Source organism: Bos javanicus, chromosome 7, assembly GCF_032452875.1.
Source record: "Bos javanicus breed banteng chromosome 7, ARS-OSU_banteng_1.0, whole genome shotgun sequence".
NCBI lineage: Eukaryota > Metazoa > Chordata > Mammalia > Artiodactyla > Bovidae > Bos > Bos javanicus.
In genome coordinates this window covers 62,467,844-62,485,096 of record NC_083874.1, presented here as the reverse complement: position 1 = coordinate 62,485,096, position 17,253 = coordinate 62,467,844, and the positions used below count along the sequence as shown (strand labels likewise).

General features: G+C 44.0%; 1 protein-coding gene across 2 annotated transcripts in view; it reads left to right on the top strand.

Moving 5' to 3' along the window:
- Positions 1–17,253, top strand: part of ATOX1 (antioxidant 1 copper chaperone) — a 50,794-nt gene that overhangs the window by 19,105 nt on the left and 14,436 nt on the right. Inside the window, exon 4 of one of the 2 annotated variants that reach the window (XM_061424108.1) lies at positions 1,356–2,590. The exons of the other annotated variant lie outside the window; for it this stretch is intronic. The gene's annotated coding sequence lies outside the window, so the exon portion shown is untranslated. Of the gene's footprint in view, positions 1–1,355; positions 2,591–17,253 lie in introns of those variants that run through there. 2 annotated transcript variants of the gene reach the window in all.

Sequence of the window (17,253 nt, the reverse complement as noted above, 5' to 3'; positions counted from 1 at the left end):
TTTCTGCCGCTATCAATCAGTTTTCAGTTCCTAGACTTTTCTATAAATACAGTCATACAGAATAGACTCATTTCTGTCTGGCTTTTCCCACTCACCACAGTGACTTTGACATTCACTCATGTTATTGAGGTCTCAGTAGTTTATTTCTTCCTATCACTGAGTAGTATGCCATTGTATGGCCATACCACAAAGTATTATTCATTCAACATTGATGGACACTGGACTTGTTTCCAGTTTTTTAAACTACTCTCTGGTGCCGGTCCAGTTCCACAATGGCTCCACAGGGCACAGGAGTGTGCCAAACCAAGGCAGATGCCAAACCAAGGCAGAAGCCAAACCAAGGCAGCTTAACATAGTTTTACCTACCCAGCTCCCTCCTAGAGCCCAGAGGTATTGAGCCACACTCAGGACTTGAGCAGATCTGGGTGCAAATTCTACATCCACTACCTACTAACTGCATGGCCTTGAGGGAAAAGTAATGGATTCTTTTGTGCAACTCACTTCCTCATCTGTAGAACACGGATCATGATATATCTACCTCAGCTGGCTATTGTGAGATTATACAAGGTGGCTTACGTAAGACTCTGAGACTGAAATAGGAGTGCCTAATGCTTGATAGTGGCATTCCACAAATCAAGTCTTTTGAACAAAAAGTTTCACCATTATACAATTTGAAGTTTGAAAACTAGAATTTGCAGATCTACAGGTCTGGGTCCTTTCAACCCTGCAGACTATGAGAAGGAAAAATGGACCCTCAAGCATGGCACTGAGTGGGAGGAGAGCGGTGGTTGTTCAGGTCACAGCCCTCTCCGTGGCATTCTCCTTTAATTAGGGATGGTCTCTTCAAAAACACAAGCCTGTAATTTCTGGGGAGTGTCCCGCAGAGCTGCTTTTAGGTTTCCATGTCTTTAGGGGCTGTGGTCACTTAGTTTAAGTGGATGAGAGAGCTTGGGGAGCCTATCTGCTCCCCAGGAAGGGATAGGTCTACAGATCTCAGACTGCCAGTCAGAACTTTGAAAGAGAATATCAAAGCCTCTGGAAACAAGGATGCCATCCCTCACTGGTCTGCTCATCCTGGGCTCCTAGCATCCTAGTCCTTTTAGGACTAAAAATCCCCAGGCAGCTAGAAGCCAGCTGGATCTTAGATGAGAATGCAGGCTCTGTAGACAAACAGATGGGTTCAGTGCCAGCCTGGCTGTTGCCTGGTGGCATGAGCTTGGGAGGTTGCTTAACTGTCCTCAGGATCTCAGTTTTCTCATCTGTAAAATAATAACTATGCCTTTTTCTCACAGTGAAATGAGATGATGCAGGCACACGGTGGGTGCTCAGCCTGACTACTGTTATCATCATTGCAGGGTTTTGGGGAAGAAGACCTGGCTGGTTGTCCAGTCCAATGTCCACACACACCCACCCTGCCTCCCCCCGACAGTGGGGCCCCAAGTCTTGGCCTGCACACCAGCCCTGAGAGAGATCTCTACAAGCAACTGGCTCAACTCCAGACAGCTCTGGGAGGCGGGGAAATTCTGGTGTTGAGCCCACACACACCTCCCCAGCACTTCTCATAATGGAGGCTAGATATATCATGACACTCAGGCATCAGTCTAGCCCCTCCCCATGGTGGTGCCTCAGAGGCAGAACACACTCCCTTACCCATTCCTACTCCCATCCCTGGCCCACCCCCTCAGCTCTTCCTCGGGGACACAGCTGGAGTCATCAGACCACCTGGTCACCAGCCTCCTTGTTAATGCCCCCTCTCCCTTTTTTTTTAGCTGTACCTCAGGGCAGGTAGGATCTTAGTTCCCTGACAAGGAATTGAACCTGTGCCCCCTACAGGGGAAGCATGGAGTCTTAACCACTGAACTTCCAGGGAAGTCCTCGTTGATGCCCTTTTGATAGTGGAAGCTGAGAAAACACAAGAAGGCCAAGCAGCCCTGAGCCCCCACTGCTGCTAGGCCCACTCATACGGTTCCTGGCACCCGGCACATGTGCCACCCCACCCGACTTGACTTGATTCCCACCCCACTTCGCTTGACATTTTGGGGAGTGTGTTCCTGAATCCTATGGCTCCATAATAGGTCTGAGGCTACCTGGTCAGGTCGCCGCCCATCTCAGACCTGACCCCTCCCCTGCTCCGTCACTGCCCCTCCCAGGGTCCAGTTTGGAAACCATCCTCCCTTAAGTGCCACTGACAGGTATCTAACTCCTTTTTTTCTTTTCTTCCTTCTGGTCTAAACAGAAGCTGTGGTTTCCTCTGTATTCCTGGTAATTAGAGAGGCCAGAAAAGCCGCTGAGATGGTAGGAAGGGCTAGAGGGAGAGGTGGAAGGTTAGAGGCTGGGGGAGCAGCCCGGAACCTCTAAGAGCTTCAAGTGCCCTCCAGCGCTGTGAGACAAGCTCCCCAGACCCTTCCACCACCACCTCCTGCCTCTGCCTCCTCCTCACACCAAACTCCAGAGGTGGCAGAGGCCTTGAGGAATTCTAGAATGTTAGAACTGGACAGCTCTTTAGAAAGAAAAACTCCTACTGCCTCATAATGGAACTATGTAAGTTGTGATGGTGATACAGAATTAAAACCATCTTATTTATAAATCACTCCCTGCATTATAATCTCTACATGATGAAGAAAGTCTGTGTAACGTTTTGGTGTATTTCTTTCTACATCTTTTTGGTGCTTATTTAAATATTTATGTGTATGCATGCTCAGTTGCCCAGTATGTCCAACCCTTTGCAACTGTAGCCCACCAGGCTCTTCAGTCCATGGGATTCTCCAAGCAAGAATAATGGAGTGGGTTTCCAAATCTCCCTCCAGTGGATCCTTCCAACACAGGGCTCGAACCCACATCTGATGCATCTCCTGCATTGCAGGCAGATTCTTTACCACTGAGCTACCAGGGAAGCCCTATTAACATATATATATATATATATATATATATATATATATATATGAACATAAAAGGCAGTATACTGTAGTGTTTCAAACTCAGGCTCTGCAACTAGACTGTGTGGGTTTAAATCCCAGCTCCATATCTACTGGCAAATTATTTAACCTACCTAGTTTATTTCTTTAACCCTCTCTAGTTTCAGTGCACAGCTTTCTAATTGCAGCTGCTTCTCTTGTTGCAGAGCATGGGCTCTGGGATGCCATGGGCTCAGTGGTTGCAGCTCCTGGGCCCTAGAGCACAGTCTCAGTAATTGCAGCGCACGGGCTTAGTTGCCCTGCAGCATGTGGGATCTTCCTGGATCAGGGATCAAGCTCATGTCCCCTGCATCGGCAAGTGGATTCTTTACCCCTGAGCCACCAGGGCAGCCCTCAATAATCATTTTAATAATTTTATTGGTGCTGATGTTTTGTAACCTGCTTCTTTCACTAAGTAGTTTCCATGGACACATTTTCATCCTGGATGTATTATCTGTGGTTGCTTCTTCACTACAATGGCTGAGTTGGATAGTTGCAACAGAGATTGTCCACAAAGTCTAAAGTGTTTACTATCTTGCCCTTTGCAGAGAAATTGTATCAATCCATGGACTAGATCAGTAATTTCAAACTGTGTTCTATGGAAACCCAAGGTTCCTACAGGTGCCTCAGGGGAAAGAGAAATAGATGGTGAGGTTCTAGGCCCCCAGCACCTTTCTATCAAGATTGATTCTCTTGGGACTTCCCTGGAGGTCCAGTGGTTAAGACTCCATGCTTACATTGCAGGAAGCACGGGTTCAATCCCTAGTTAGGGAACTAATTTCCCACATGCTATGATGAAACTAAAAAATAAAATAAAAAATGACTGATCCTCTTATTTGTTAAGATTAACCACCTCACACCAGTCAGATTGCCCATCATTAAAAAGTCTACAGGGGCTTCCCTGGTAGTCCAGTGGTTAAGACTGCATACCAACGCGGGGGACACAGGTTCAATCCTTGGTCCTGGAACTAGGAACTCACATGCCATGGGGCAACTGAGTCCATGCACCACAACTACTGAGCCTCTGCTCTAGAGCCCGCAAACCACAACTACTGAAGCCCTAGAGCCCATGCTCCACAAGAGAGCCCGCTGCAATGAGGAGTCTGCACACGGCAACTAGAGAGTAGCCCGTGTGCAGAAACAAAGATCCAGTGCAGCCATAAATAAATAAATGTTATTTTTAAAAAGTATACAAATGCTAGACAGAGTGTGGAGAAAATGGAACCCTCCTACACTGTTGGTGGGACTGTAAATTCATGTAGCTATGGAGAAAGTATAGAGGTTCCTCAAAAAATCAGAGTTGCCATATGGTTCAGCAATCCCACTCCTGAGCATATACCCAGACAGAACTATAATTCAAAAAGATACATGTTCCCTTATGTTCATAGCAGTATTATTCACAAGTCATAGCCAAGACATATCCAAACAAATGTCCATAGACAGATGAATGGATGAAGAAGATGTGGAATATATACACAACAGAAAATTACTCAGCCATAAAAAGGAATGAAATAATGCCATTTGCAGCAGCATAAATGAATCAGGAGATTATCATACTGAGCAAAATCAGAAAGAGAAAGACAAATACCATATGCTATCACTTACATGTGGAATCTAAAATGAACAATATATATGAATAAAATGAACTATCAAATGAACATATCTATGAAATAGAAACATAATCACAGATATATACAACAGATTTGTGGTTGCCAAGGATGAGGGTAGGTGCGGGAGTGAGGGATTGGGAGTTTGGGATTAGCAGATGCAAACCACTATATGTAGAAAAAACACAGGTAAACAACAAGGACTGACCGAATAGCACAGGGAAATACACTCAATATCTTGTAATAGCCTATAGTGGGAAGGAACCTGAAAAAGAATATATATCTATATAACTGAAGCACTTTGCTGTGCACTTGAAACTAACAAACATCATAAATTAATTACATTTCAAACATATGCTATGCTATGCTAAGTCACTTGAGTCGTGTCCGACTCTGTGTGACCCCATAGACGGCAGCCCACCAGGCTCCTCTGTCCATGGGATTTTCCAGGCAAGAGTTACTGGAGTGGGGTGCCATTGCCTTCTCCAACATAAATTGGCAAAAAACAGAAAGTGTTCTGTGTGACAGTAAAGGAGAAAGACACAGGAAGAAAACTATAAGTTTTTCTATACAACCACATATGGCAAAACATTAAGATTTGTTAAAGCCAGCAGGTACATACAAAGATGTTAACTTACTATTCTCTAAACTTTCTTTGTGTGCTTGTAATAGCTCATAAATTAAAAGAAAAAAGATGATATATAAACGTGGAGAACACTGCCAACAGTTCAACAGGATATACAATGAAAAATGAACATCCAGTTCATCTTAGATCTGTGGTTCTCTTTCTTGGGGGCACTGATTATCACCAATTTCATAAGCATCTTTCAGGAATAGTCTGCAAATGCAAGCTTTAAGATCCAAAAGAGTAACTCCACTGGGAACAATCATCCATACATGCATGGACATCTGATCCCATTCCTCACATGGGAAGCAGCCTGAACACCGAGGTCTTCCACTTGGAGAGTCTACCTTGTGACTCTACTTTGGACATTGACTGGAAACCACTTTTCATTCTCTCTGTCAGTGGACCCAAACCCATCCAGTGCATCTTTTCCAATTGGTGAATTTGTGGGCCTCTCTTGTTAACCAGAGTCAGCTTCTCTGGAGAATGACTGCTTATCTCTATGACATACCCTCCCAAGGACCCCTGGGGCTTCCCTGGTGGCCCAGTTGGTAAAGAATCTGCCTGCAGTGCAGGAGGCCACCTGCAATGCAGGAGATGCAGGTTCAATCCTTGGATGAGAAGATCCCCTGGAGAAGGGCATGGCAACCCATTCCAGTATTCTTGCCTGGAGAATCCCATTGGCAGAGGAATCTGGTGGGCTACAGTCCATGGGGGTCACAAGAGTTGAACACGACTTAGTGACAACCACCAAACCACCAAGGACCCCTAGAATGAAAATTTTGTATGCCAAGCAACCTGTATTTTAAGTCACCTGTGAAGCCTATATTTTAAGTCAGACCCTCCCAAATATATTCTCAAAACTTGGTAAGAATCATTCCAGCCATTTTACAGTGGGGTACACAAATAGACAAGAAGTCATAAACTTCATTTTTATATTATACAGATAAGTCCTTTACTGTTCTCTGATGCTGAACTTTAGGAAAAACAAAAGAGAAAAAACATATAAAATGGGAACATACTTAGCACAGTATTCTGTACTTTGGCTTTTTTTTTTGCATTTCACAGCATCTTACAATGATTCCACATTTCATATTAATCCACATAGTTTTGCCCTTCTATTTATAAAACAAATATTGGTTCAATTTTATTTGTGAATATACTGGGGGCTAAAATTGGTAATGATCTTATTCTTTCTAAAACAGTCTTAACTTGCTGAGTATAGGAGAATGACCTCATCTCCTTGCCTGAGATTTTTTTAGTTTTACCACTTAACATCCTGTGTCCTGGGAAACCCCTCAGTTCTGGGTGAACTGGGATGTTTGATCATCATATTTAAGTACCATAAAAATATAAGACAATTTTGAATAGGTATTGGTCCATTATAGCAATGTGAGCGGTAATCTTCATTTTTGCCCCAAAATTAAATTATCAACCAAACATTTTCCATAAGGAAGAAGGATTTTCCTAGCACTTTTGTCATTATCATTGGGAACTGCCTCATGTTGTTAGGGGGCTGCATAATATTCCATTGAATGACTTCACCATAATTTTATTAAACCCATTCCCTCCCAATGGTCATTTCGTTTCTTTCCAGTGTTTTGCTGGGATAAACAAGCCTGCCATAAATGTCCTTATTTATCTGTTTATAAATTGGTAAATTCTTCACAATAATTTGTTTTGGAAATAAGGTTTTCCTGCTAAAAACAAAACTCCAAAAGCCACAGGATTAAAGACTCTTTCATCCTGGGTCTCCTGCGAGTCTCTTTTTCTTCAGGTGACTGGGCTGATGATGAGTTAAAAATGAGTGGGCAGCCAAGGCCCCAAGAAGGAAGCCCAGGCAAAGGGAAGGCTTCCTGGTGGGGCAGGACAGAGGAAAACAGCCCAGCACTGTGGTTCCCAGCTTGGAGCTGGTGTTTATCAAGGCGGGTGGGAGAGGAGCTGGCCAGACTTGGAGGGGTCCAGTGTTGGCTGGGAGAAGGGCCAGGAGACTGGAGCCATTCAGCCGTGTTCTAAAAAGAGCAGGGAGAGGAAGGAAAAACAAGCCCAGACACACACTGGGTGGCTGCCGGCTGGCCAGGGATCTTGGTACAACAAGCCAGGTGCCAGGCGTTGAGGCCAAGCCAGTGAGAACCCACCCCAGACTAGGCAGGTTGAGGTCAGTTCCACAACTGCTTCTTGGGTCTGTTAGGAATGGGTTTTTACAGAATATGGGATAATTCTGTACTTTTCCAGAAAGATGAGCTATCTGGGCCAGAAGGGTGCATTTCTAGCCATGTTGTATATGGGATCCATGTGTATTAATGCATCCTTTATCCCTCAAAGGGGGTCAGCATCATTGGCCATGGTGTTAGTGAAACACAAGAGCCAAAAGTCAAAAAAGTTTGGGAAATTCTAGGTCAGTCAAAATCAAGCAAAATTCTCTAGTCTGGGAATTCACAGAGCCTTCAATATACTGATACCATAATTCATGGATTTTCCAAAAGGAGAGATTGTGTTGTTTTCAAAACTTGGAGTCCTCAGAACACAACTCTACCCCCAAACATGGAATATATAATAACATCTTTGCTAAACTTTGATTGCTAATTTTAATCCATAGGATAAGGCAGAAGCCAATAAGCCGATCCTTAAACATCCAAAAACCTAGGAGAGAGAGGACTGTGGAGTCTGGCCAATATGAGATGCTGTCAGGTCCTACGTGAAAGCACAAGGGGCACTTTTCACCATGTAACATAATTGACTTTCATGAGCACAAGGGATTCCCTGGAATTCTGATTTGGGCGTAGCCCCATGCAGATCACAACATTTGATTGAATATGGCAGAAGATCTCGGGTTTGCTCCAGCCTGCATCTCACTCCTATTGGTTCTAGAGACTCAGCAATACACTTAACCACAGTGCTTTCTGAGGACCTTTGTGTATCAGGGTGGGTGCACACAGCACCATGGGAGAGATGCCCTATGCTGGGTTCTGAGAAATGCTGAGATCACTTCATCCAATTAGCATCCCCACTGCATGGCTCTGTGTCTGTGACTCCACCTTTGCTGATGGATCCTTCAAGGTTCAAATGCAAAGCCATCTGGGGAGAACCACTGGCGGCCTCTCTGCCCTGAGATCTGAGTGGAAAGAGCCAGGTTTGGTGCTGGTCAAGGATGAAATGCCCTGTACTAAACAGACTGTATTTGCAAATCTTTCCTATCCTTGAGTAACTAGGTAAGGCTGATACCTTGTATCAAGGGCCCCTTCCCCTAGAAAGAATTAGAAAATGAAATGCTAAGGTGTCAGAGAAAGTCTTAGTTTTCTCTGCCACTAATTTGCTGATTGATATTAGAAAGTCCTTTCCCCTCTCTGAACTTCATGTTCTCCCTCTGTGAAATGAGGTGGTCACACTATTTCCATTATTTTCTAACTTTTGACCAGAGGAAGACTTTGATCAAACAAAGTCTTAAACTTTATCCTGTATATTGGGTTGGCCTGAAAGTTCATTTGGATTTTTCCATAACATCTTATGGATATTGTGCTTTTAGGAGCAAAGAGGTTGCTGTGATTGAGTCAGAGCATGCGGAGTTCTTCTGTATGACTGCAAAATTATATTTCCTGACCCGAGTGGTAGTTACAACTGGCGGTTTCCTTGGAGAAGGAAATGGCAACCCACTCCAATATTCTTACTTGGAGAAGGAAATGGCAACCCACTCCAATATTCTTACCTGGGAAATCCCATGGACAGAGGAACCTGCAGGCTACAGTCCATGGTGTCATGAAAGAGTTGGACATGACTTAGAGACTAAACAAGCACTAACTCCAAAATAAAAGTGGCTTGGGAATTTCCTGGCAGTCCAATGGTTAGGGCTCTGTGCTTTCATTGCCAAGGACCTGGGTTCAATCCCTGGTTGGGGAACTAAGATCCCACAAGCCGAGCACCAAAATATCAAAAACAACAACAATAAGAAAATAAAAGTGGCTTAAATATGACAGGATAAAGCGTCTGCCTATAATGCAGGTAGACAAGGGTTCAATCCCTGGGTCGGGAAGATCCCTGGAGAAGGAAATGGCAACCCACTCCAGTACTCTTGCCTGGAAAATCCCATAGATGGAGGAGCCTGGCAGGCTACAGTCCACGGGGTCACAGAGTTGGACATGACTGAGTGACTTCACTTTAAATATGACAGAGGTTTATGTCTCCTTCGTATAAATGAAATCTGGAGATAAACAGTCCAGGAACTCAATATAATCAAGTTAAAACTAAATGATCATCATGGCTGACTCTTTGCAACCCCATGAACTGTAGCCTGCCAGGCTCCTCTGTCTATGGAATTCTCCAGACAAGAATATTGGAATGGGTTGTCATTCCCTTCTCCCTCGGATCTTCCCAACCCAGGGATTGAATCCAGATCTCCTGCACTGCAGGCAGATTCTTTACCATCTGAGCCACAAACAGGCAGGTAAATGAAATGATCATCAATGACCCAAGATCCCTTCTCTATTTTTTCCCATCATCTTCAACATGAGACTTCCAAGTCCAAGGTAGCTGACTGAGCTTCAGCATCATGTCCACACTACAGCCAGTGAGAAAAGGGAAGAAGAGCATAGACCCTCACATAAAAAAAAACACCCAGAAGTAGCACTCACAACCGTTACTTATATCCCACTAACCAAAACTTCATTACATGGCCTTACCTAGCTACAAGGGAGGCTGGGAAATGTGGTGTTTAACCTGGGTGACCATGGACCCCCCCGCAACACCCACACCAACTGAAGTTTCCACAACAAAGAAGGAAGGGTAGATTTAGGGGACAATATCAGTGGACTCTGCCACAACATACTAATGAATTTTCCTTTCTGATGTGTTGAAAGTTACGGGTGACCAATATTGGTGTCTTCGTTGTTTTCCAGTCACAGTTTTAAATACAATTTGAGGTATACAAAAGGAGATGAATATTAACAGTTTGTGGAACTGTGGAAGCTCCCACAGAACATGGCTTAAAAACCCCTGAACTAGAAACTCCCTAAGAGATTTTCCAGCACTGACATTCTAGAATTCTATGAAAGCCCTGCCGCGTTCCATGAGCGAACAGTGGGCTTTCTCTCTGGGGACTGGCAGGGGACTTCTTGTTACCTTCAGGACTGAGAATTGTACTGTTTGTTTCTTCTGAGTCAGCATAGCCCCAGCCAAATATCTTGAAAAGCTCTCTGTCATTCAGTAGCCTTCCCTCTTGGGCTGGGAGTTCCCTAGAGGAGGTGTAGTTTACTGAGGCATTGATAACTCAGTGTTTCAAAGCCAGGGCAGCTTCTTAGCAGGGAATGGCTCAGACTTTTCGTCAAGAGTTTCAGAGATCTTTAGAGTAGAGAGACCTATTTTTTGGTTCAGCTCTTTCATTATTTCAGAGAAGGAAGAACTGATCCAGAGAGGCTCAGAGATTTAGTGAACGTCATCAGCATCTTGATAGCAGGGCTGGGTCACATACTAACTTGTCCTGATGCTTTCCATGAACTGTGATAGCTTGAATTTAATGTACACTTTCTATGTGCCAGGCTCTGAGCTAAGCACATTACTTGCTAATATAATATCCTCCTGCGCCAGAGGCTTTTAATCCATTCCAGAGACACAGGAGGGAAGGGATGAGGTCACGGGACTGAAAGACTTGGTATCTTAGAGAAGGTTCTAGAAAAACCCAGGAGCCAAGTATTATTTCCTGACTCTGACCACATTTCTGAGAGGAATGTTGTGGGGTTTGGGACGACTGCGCAGCCTGTTGCGAGGGTGGTGGGGCTGGAGCAATGAAAGGGGATCAACATAGCTGACCTGCCTCTGTGAGAGCATAACCCTGGAAAATTCCAAAGCTTCGAGCAGCCTAGTCTGGGCAGAGCCACGATCGAAGAAAACAAAGTCCCACCACCACCAGTCATTTAAAAGCTCTATAATCTTTACTTTATATCTCTAAGAGCATTATAAAGGATCTAGTTAATTAATCTAATTAACTAATCCATTCCTGTCCCCTTCAAATTCTCTCATCGTCTCTGCTCGACTGCTAGGAAAATACAAACCCTGCACCTGGCCTTGTAAGTTTTTGTCTCTTTCTTCCTATTAATGAAAAAAAGAAGAATTTTTTTAGAACTTTTAACTTTGAAATAATCATAGATTCATAAGAAGCTGCAAGGTAGTAGCAAGAGTACTCAGAGGTCCCTGTACTCTCTACCCGGTTCCCCCAGTGGTTACTCCTCATGTAACACTTTCATGTTACATCTTCCCAGCTCATCTAACCCTTGCAACAACTCTATGAGATGACTCTTACAATGATCATTTTACACAGGAAGAAACTGAGTCTCGAGAAATGAAATACATTGCTCAAGATCTCCAGCAATTTGGTGCAGAATCAGGACTTCGATTCGGATTTTCTGACTGTAAAGTTGGCACATGCTCACATGAAGTCTTTTTCTCCCTCCAACTTCTCCCTGACCCTCCCCAGGAAAGAGGAAAAGTCCAGAACAGAGAGGCTCAGCCCCCAAAGAATGCAGTTCTTCACATGTCTCAGGAGTGGGAGGGCCAACTGCAGTTTGCTAAAAGTTGGAGGAGCCTCCCCTACATAGCTTGGCTGTAGAGTCATCAGAATTATGTGCATGACCCAGACAGTGGCCCCAGACGCTGTTTCAGTTTCTTTCCAAAGCTGGGACACGTTTTCTGCTCTCCTTCAGGCTGCTCTTTGCCCTCTCCCGGGACTTTCTTCCTCTCTCACCCTCCTGCTCCACTGTTCCTCTGAAACCACAGGGTGATTCTCCTCTGCCACGTAACAAATATCATCTCCTCTTGTCTTAAAGCTATGACTAGGGCTCACATTGTCTCAGAGATGTGAGAAGAGGTTAGCCACCCGCTTGAGTAAACACAAGATCTCCTCAGAGCCAGAAATCTGACTTTTTCTCCTGAAAGTGACAGAGCCCCCAAGCCAAAGCAGCATACGCCCCAAAGGGACTTGACAGGCTCCTGTAAACAAAAAGGCCAGGAGCAGGGCTGTCTACCATGAAGGGATCGCAGGCTGCTGTGTGTCACAGATGTTTGCATCCAAACACGTTTATCTCACTCTGTAAAGCAACTCGTTCCTCTGGCAGCCTTCCTGGTGCCTCTCGCTCCTCTGCTGCTCCCCTTCTCATCTCATGCCTGCAATCTGAGAAGACAGGGACAAAGAGCAAAGGCTCCTTCCTATCACAAGTTTCCTCAGAAGCTTCCAGGCACAGACCTGCCTACAAGTTATTGACCAGCCCTGGGTCACATGCCCTCTCTCTTCATTGTAAGGAGGGTGCATTGGCTGAACATGGACAGAGAGCTCCCCGAGTGAAACAGAAGGTTTTCAGATTAAGCAGAAGAGCAGATAAATAGCGATGGCTGCCCTGGGCTGGTTTAGGGACTCAGACCAATGTCCCAGGATGGGACTCTGTCTCTCTCCTGTTGGCTTCATGTTCATTTGGGCCTCCCAGTGTGAACTTGGAGAGGCTGTTTCTACTCTGGATCTCACATCCACTACTAGTCCAGCCCAGGAGGAAAACAGCCAGATCCTTTGCTTCAGACCGGCCTTCCACCTCATGCTCCTCCGTGAAACAGTCACTATTATCATGGAGCCTGGAATGCTAAGTAACTTAAGTAATTAAACCATTCCTGTCCCCATCAAATTCTCTCCTCTCCTCATTCCTACTGCCCTACTGCTAGGAATTAGACTGGTTTAATTAGCCTCTTTCTCTAAGCTGGACTGAGAATGCAGGAGAGGGTGTCATTACCCAAGAGGGAAATCAAGGCATGGTGCCCAAAGAATGGAGAATGGGTGCTGGTAGCCCCCCAAAACCCCAAGAACTATCTACTGCTGATTCTTAGGCATCATCCTGTTCTGAGATTCTTAAAGCACTGAAGGTATGTCCAGCTTCCCCAAATATTTGATCAAAATTTCATATTTTAGATCAGTGGTTCTCAAAGTGTGGTCCCAGGGTTCTGGGGGTCCCTTTAAGGGTCCACAAGTTCCAAACTATATGCTCATAATACACTAAGATGTTATTTGCCTCTTTCACTATCATTCTCTCCCAAGGATCCAGTGGAGTTTTCTAGAGGGTACGTGATGTGTTGGCTCCAGATGTTGTTTTGCTCTAATACCTAATGGGGTGTGTGTATATTCTTGTTCTTTAAAAAGGTCTTAGTGTTCACTTCTAACACAGTGAATATTGACAAATATAACTAAATAAAACATTTATTCAAAGTCACAACAATTTTTTTTTTTTTTTTTTGGCCATGCCACACATCTTATGGGATCTCAGTTCCCCAATTAGGGACTGAACCTGGGCCATGGCAGTGAGAGCCCAGAATCCTAACCACTAAGCCACCAGGAAACTCCCTCACAATAATTTTTAAGGCAGTAAATGGGTTCAAGACCAAAAGTTTGAGAATCATCCTTCATATTTTGGAGTGGCATATTCTGCTCCTCATCAGCTGTTTTAGATATTAGACTCACTTGAACATCTTAAGGAACAACAGGCACACTTATTAGTGTTAGGTAACAAATTTTAACCCATTCAAGACCATTATCAGTTTAATTTTATGTATCACAGTTTCAGCTGTAAGTATCAAAAACCAAATGAAAAAATAGCAATGCCTTAAATAACACAGAAATATGTTCTTCCCTCAAACAAACAAAATTTGGAGGCAAGTTATCAAGGACTGGAGTTCTGGCTTCTGTCAGGGCAGCCTGAGTGTGGGCTGGAAAAGAATTTCCACACACACAGTATTTCAGAAGGGAGTGAGTTTATTAAGAGCAGGGAGCAGAGATAATGAGGGTGCTGCAAATGCATCAGGCTGACCTCCTGACAGACCAGGGAGAGCCAACAGGATGCTGTTAGAACAGAGGGCTGGCTCAAGAGAGAGCTGAGGCTTTTATCGTGGGTTGCACGCTCAGTCGCTTCAGTCCCCTCTGACTCTTTGTGACCCTATGGATTGTAGCCCACCAGGTTCCTCTGTCCACAGGATTCTTCAGGCAAAAATACTGGAGTGGGTTGCCATGCCCTCCTCCAGGAGATCTTCCTGACCCAGGGATCGAACCCACATCTCTTATGTCTCCTGCATTGGCAGGCAGGTTCTTTACCACTAGTGCCACCTGGAAAGCCCTTTCACGGGTTAGCAGCCAATTTTTATAGTCTCAAGACATAGAAAATCCCTGCTGGAAGGGTGGCACTAGGTGATTTGTTAGGGCACTATAGGGTAAGTACCGAGGTAGGCATTTTGGCCCAATTTGGGGTCAGGAAGCTTGCTGGTGATGAACAAGGGGGCTTTTGGCAACAGTTACAAAGAGTTAGCTTCAGAGGCAACCTTGGCTGTGGTCTCCACCTGGGTGGCCCTGGTGCAAGGCCTTGCACCTCTCTCCTTGGGATAGGACTCCACAGCTTCACGATCATGCGAGACCTGGAGTCACCCTATTTTGCTGCTCTGCCACACTCCACATGGGCTTTAAATGTTGTGTTCCAAAGTGGCTGCTTAAGCTCCACCCACCCCAATTGCATTCTGTCAGCACGACATTTCCCCAAAGTTGCATATGACACTACTGGGTACATTGTTAGGCCAGAACTTAGTTACATAACCTCATCTATCTGCAAAGAACTTGAGGAAATTCAGTTTTTAAAAGTCTGTTCATCACACATTCAGTTAAAAATCAGTGTTTCTATTTCTGAGAAAGAGAAGTCTACAAAATATCAGGGATTAACTACCAAGTTAAGTTTTTTTTGTGTGTGTAGACTTTGGAATCAAGCTTCTCCTTTATTCTCTGTTTGTTGTTCAGTTGCTAAGTCGTGTCTGACTCTTTGTGACCCCATGGACCGCAGTACATTAGGCTTCCCTGTCCTTCATTATCTCCTGGAGTTTGCTCAAACTCATATCCATTGAGTCAGTGATGCCATTCAACCATTCATCCTCTGTCACCCCCTTTTCCTCCTGCCCTCAATCTTTCCCAGCTTCAGGATCTTTTCAAGTAAGTTGGCTCTTCGAACCAGGTGTCCAAAATATTGGAGCTTGAGCTTCAGCTTCAGCATCAGTCCTTCCAGTAAATATTCAGGGTTGATTTCCTTTAGGATTGACTGGCTTGATCTCCTTGCTGTCCAAGGAACTCTCAAGAGTTATTCTCCGTTTAACTGCAAAATATTCTGTGTTTCAAAATGAGCTGTTTAAAAACTGTGCCCATTTTCAACTATATCTATAAATTGATATTCTCTCAATATTATGGTGTAAAAAATATATTATTCAATGAATTGGCTGTGAGGCTGATTGAAGTCTATAATTGAAACCTAAATCCCAGTTTTAAGTTTTTGTGATCATCAGTGCCTGCTCTTCATGTTGACTGGCTTTCACAAACAGATAAGACAATGTTTGTTTAGCTATTTATTTATTTTGGCCAAGCCACTGAGAAGGTTGCAGATCTTAGTTCTTTTACCAGGGATTGAACCTGGGTCCTTGGCAGTGAAAGTCCAGAGTCCTAACTACTGGACCTCTAGGAAATTCCCAAAACAATGTTTAAAATCAGAAAATAAATTTACATTGATAAAACGCTACCGTTATGTGTTAATATATTTAAAGTCTGTGTATAATTTCACTTGGAATTGGGGATGTACTATTAAAGAACTGATAGCAATGATTTTCTGAAGGTCCTAGGCCAACAGATGTGTTTTGTTTGGTGACTACTTTGTTCATAGCATTTTAAATTTGAATATCTTTTATAGACCAGATACTCTCCAGTTCAGTAAGGCTCCATCCCTCCCTCTTGTGTTAAACTGGGCTATTTAACCAAATCTTCACATATGCCTGGAGGCATCTGAAATTTCTAACAGATCATACAGAAAGGGAAAGGTTTTGTTTAAAGTCCAATAAGCATTTGTTGAACTTGAGAAAAACCAAGAAAGTAGCCGAGCAGTCTGCAGAGAATAATGACTAAAGTGTGAATTAAGTACAAGTTGCATAAAAGATGATGGCATATGTTGAGGTCAGATGTTGGAGAGTCTTGAAGGAGAGCTGAGAAGTCTGCCTTAACTACATGGGAGATGGGAAACCACTGGATGATAGATAAATTTTAAAGGGTCTAGGATTGTTATGGAGGTACTGGGACATGCCTCTTTAAACCAAGGGTAAAACGATCTATTCTGGAGATGAGATAGGGCACGTTAGAGCAAGGCACATAGAAATGGCCTCTCGCTTTTTTGTTCAGTTTCTAAATTGTGTCTGACTCTTTGCAACCCCCTGGACTGCAGCATGCCAAGCTTCCCTTTCCTTTACCATCTCCTGGAGTCTGCTCAAATTCCCCTCCATTGAGTCAGTGATGAACTTTTCCCCCTATTTGCCGTGAAGTGATGGGACTGGCCTGGGGTTAGTGTTAATAGAGACAAGGGCTGGGTGTGTCTACCAAGGGAATTTGCAAAAGTCTTTTAGGAAAAAAAAAGGATCAGATCCATCCTAGCCTCCTGGCTGTTCTTAATGGTCATTAGTATTCCAATGAACACTCATAGAAAAGAATTTGGTTGATTTCTTGAGTGTTCAAGCATACCTGCATGGGTCATTCAACCCAGGGGCCATAAATTGAATGACCAGGGTTCCAAAGTTGAGTTTTCTGGGTCCAAAGGGAGACTGAGAGCAAGGGTCACAGATAATCAACAAGAAGGTTACACTCCAAAATAAATAAAATAAAATAAACAAAAGATAGTTATACTCCAGGAAGGCTAGGCAAGCTAGGCAGTTGTTTCTGGGTCTGGTGAATGCATGGAGTGGACAAGAAGCAGTGAAATGTTCCAGTTACTGTGCTAAGGATTTTAATTGCTTTATGGGGATAGATACCTTTACCCCTAACCCACAGAGAAGACTGAGGCAGAAAGGTTAAAACAATTCTTTGGATGGATTCCCATTGATGGGTTAGTTAAAAAGTCGCGTAGTGACATTTTACATTATCTCCCTGCAGAGGAATAGGAAAGTGTGGTATCTTTATTCTAGCACTTGCAGTGAGGTAAGGGAAGCCGTGGGCTGGTACCTTTTGTCCCTCTGCCTTCACTGACGCTTTCCC